The sequence below is a fragment of the Mesoplodon densirostris genome, chromosome 1 (assembly GCF_025265405.1).
Source record: "Mesoplodon densirostris isolate mMesDen1 chromosome 1, mMesDen1 primary haplotype, whole genome shotgun sequence".
Taxonomy (NCBI): domain Eukaryota; kingdom Metazoa; phylum Chordata; class Mammalia; order Artiodactyla; family Ziphiidae; genus Mesoplodon; species Mesoplodon densirostris.
The window spans coordinates 17,031,274-17,035,079 of NC_082661.1; the positions used below are offsets into that span (position 1 = coordinate 17,031,274).

The 3,806-nt window shown below is 39.4% G+C and overlaps 1 non-coding gene across 1 annotated transcript; it reads right to left on the reverse strand.

The window, feature by feature from the left end:
- Positions 1-599: 599 nt before the first annotated feature.
- Positions 600-672, reverse strand: TRNAW-CCA (transfer RNA tryptophan (anticodon CCA)). Its single transcript has one exon. It is a non-coding gene; the product is annotated as a tRNA-Trp (tRNA).
- Between the last annotated feature and the right edge of the window lie 3,134 nt (positions 673-3,806).

The following is a 3,806-nucleotide window of genomic DNA, read 5'->3' on the forward strand; positions in this document are numbered from 1 at the left end:
GCGGTACCAAGAAACTGTGAGCTGTAAATACTCAGTGCTTTTCTACAATTTAAGTGGCACATAGTTGGAAGTGGGGATGAGGAAAAACGAGGACAGAATATAAATAAACTAACAAACAAGATGACAACAAATTGGCCCCAGCCTGTGCTCCAGGGACCTACAGAGCGGTAAGAGACTCACCAGGGTCTGGTTAGCACATCCAAACTCTTCTGGCAATCTCTCTCAGCATCATTTGGTCTCATAGTTTTCTCAAAACCATGAGAGCCAATGATGAGAATTCAGGTAATTCCAGGAAGCAAGCAAGTTAATTGGAGACCTGTTTTGAGAGATTATGGTGGTGAGCAATTGCTGTGTCTCAAAGACACTGCAAGGAGTGGGGGTAAGAGGACAAGGAGCATTTCATGGCTTTTTTTTTTTTTTTTTTTTTTAGCATTTTGGGAACACAAGAGCTTTAATTGTTCTGCTTTGTGTTTGTGGGAGAGGATTTGAATATTTATTCATTTATTTATTTATTTGGCTGCGCCGGGTCTTAGTTGTGGCGGCATGTGGGATCTTCGTTGCAGCATGCGGGCTCTTTAGTTGTGACGTGCGGGATCTAGTTCCCTGACCAGGGATCGAACCTGGGCCCCCTGCATTGGCAGCATGGAGTCTTAACCACTGGACCACCAGGGAAGTGGTGGTCCTTCATGGCATTTTGAGAAGACACCTATTGTATCAGGCAGAGCAAACAATGGTCGATTCAATGGATGCATCACCCCAGGGCACATGGACTATTCTGAGATCAGAGTTTCAGTGGTATTGATTGTGGCCTTGAGCAGGTAAATTTTAATAAAATCAATAAATCTGACAACACTAGCAAACAAATGCCTCTCTGACAAGGACTGGGAGCAACTTCACACCTAACTTTTCTGGAATGCCTCCTCTCTGCCTGTGCTAATCCATTGCTGTGTTATTGAAAATGGCAGATGCCTACTATAAACCAGGTAGTGTTCTGTTAACTTGTTTGATTCTTGCCAAAAAATCAATTTTAGAGATGAATAAGATAAGTAAGTTTAAGCAGCATGCTTGAGGTCACCTGGCTAGTAAGTAGCTGAGTCAGAATCTGCACCCAGGCCAGCTGACTGTAGAGCTTTTGCTCTCAGCAAGGACACCAAATTCCTAGTCACCTGAATCCTCAGCTCTAGCATAGTCCAGGACCTAGGGAGTGCACAATCACCACTCATCAAATAAGTGAATGAATTATAGATTATTCAGTGTTCTCTTAACTACTATTTACCTAAGCAGTTGCAAGACCAAATTATACAATGCCAAGGAAAAATTAACGCAGGCATATAAACAATATCACAATAGATCTCTGTACTGGTCACATTTTTCCTGGGTAATTCAGATTAATTTGTACAGCCCAAGGTACAATTTGCTCTGCAGGTCATTGAAAAAGAATATACCATTCCTGGATTATTACAGTATACAAAAATGGCATGTATTTCTTGCTAGAGAAATGGTAGAGTCTCTAGGAAAGATTCTTGCTTTTTGCTGGTTTTTGCTCTAGCAGGATATGGGAGAAGACATTGACTTCAACAAACACAAAGAGCTGTCCAGGCAGTGGACTGCCCTTTGGTATCTGGGCACATTTTAGTTGAAAGGAAACAGAGCTTTGTCATTGCATTTTTTTTAAACTACGTTTCTTTTTTTAATATTTATTTATTTGGTTGCGCATGGTCTTAGTTGCAGCAGGCGGGCTCTTTATTTGTGGCTCACTGACTCCTTAGTTGTGGCATGCGAACTCTTAGTTGCGGCATGCATGTGGGATCTGGTTCCCTGACCAGGGATCGAACCTGGGCCCCCTGCTTTGGGAGCACGGAGTCTTCTCCACTGCGCCACCAGGGAAGTCCCTGTCATTGCATTTTAATGTATAATGAAAAACAATATTATTTTAGGACCGCTTCAAATTATATTTTAAAACATATCTTCTATTTACAAATGTATTTTTATATTTTAAAAATATTTGTTTTCTGTACTGAAAAGCTCCTTTGGCAGACATTTTGCTAACAATCCAACAATATATTAAAATTTTTTTGTATTAACTACGTTGGTTGATTGATTTGCCAACAGCCAAGGTAAAAGCTCTTTGAGCTTCAACATTTATTGGATGGGAAAGGATTACAACATGTAAAATTCCATCACATATTGTAAAATAAAGATATGGCCCAGATAGACCCAAGATTTCAAGGCCAAGTACAGTTAGTTTGCCAGTCGCTGACTTATTGACATTTCTTATTCTGATCTGATTAATCGACATGAATCAAACGTCTATTGTAAAAGATATGGAGAAGATAGAAATATTCAAGTAGAGATCTATAGAATTAATCATATGGGTGCAATCAATTACTGTCTTGTACATCATTATTAAAAAGGAAAATTGAAAAAAAAACTTTAAGCAACCTCAAATGACATGAGTATAAGTTTTTGTGGAGTATGTTCCCTTTAATATTATTAATTTTGACCATTCTCATTACTCTATCCTCAGCAGAATGTCCTTTCTCTGAATGAAAACTAATTTTAAATGATTTAGGAGCACCCTGAGGTGACAAGAACATCTAACAGAGTTAGCAACACTCGGCCTTAAAACCTCAAGTGGCTTTAAAAATTGAAAGGCACAAAACTGAATGATTTTATTCATGTCAAAGCACTAAAAGACCATGTTATGTTTGCCTGAAAATGTGTAAATTGGAGTATTTTTTATGCTGTCACATTTTGCTTAAGATTTTAAATTTCAATGTTTATTTTACTTTTTAGCTTTGTTGAAAGAATGATTTTTAGCAATTAATAAAATTAGTTTCCCATTTCATGTGACTGCATATGAGGGGCTCAGGTGCCTGACTTTGGATCTGGGCTCATTTCACTCCTTCACACCATCTATAAGTTCTTCCTTTGGAATGGTTCTGGGAAATACTCACTGAGATTTGCTAGTCTGAAATATGCTACAAATCTTTCACGTGTGTAATTCACTTCCAGGCCTCTGCTTCTGTGCTAAGAAGTCCTCGACATAATGTGACATGCAATGCCAATATGACACCCACCTCCTGGAATAAGACTGGGTTTTTTATGCTGAGAGACCTTATATTTGTGCGTAGTGATGAGCTGGGACTATTAATCAAGCAATTTAATCAGCTTGAAAAATTTGATAAGTTTCATACCATCAAAAAGTCCAATAGTGGGGATATGATACGAACTTGAAGGAAGCTGTGGCAAAATAGCTGAAGAGTATACATTCTGGAATCTGACCACCTGGGTCTGATCACTTGATCAAACCTTTTTGTGCTTCAGTTTCTTCGTAGGTACAATGATGATGAGAGTAGGTACCTTGCTCATAGTATTGTCTTGAGATTCAAATGAGATAACAAGCCTATACCATCTACTCTTTCATGCAGTGTGAGCACTGAATAAAAACAAGCTGTTGTGGTAGAGTTCAGAACACCAGCACTGAACATGGCTCTTCCAGGCAAGGAAGAACAGTGCAAGGTCATAGATACCAGGCAAAAGACTACAGTCATGAAAATTGGCATGATGTCATTAAAGACTGGCCTTATCCTTATAAAAGAATCCCCAAAGCGGTACATACAGTAGAGGCCAGTCAGGGAGTTATGGTGGAACTCCTTGTGTCTAGTGATAAAGAGAGCAAGGAGTGTGTGTGTGTGTGTGTGTGTGTGTGTGTGTGTGTGTGTAGTTTTTGTGCTGCGACCTGCTACAAGTTCTTAGGCAAAGTGTCCCTGTAAAGTGGTCATCACCCCACACCAGCATAGACC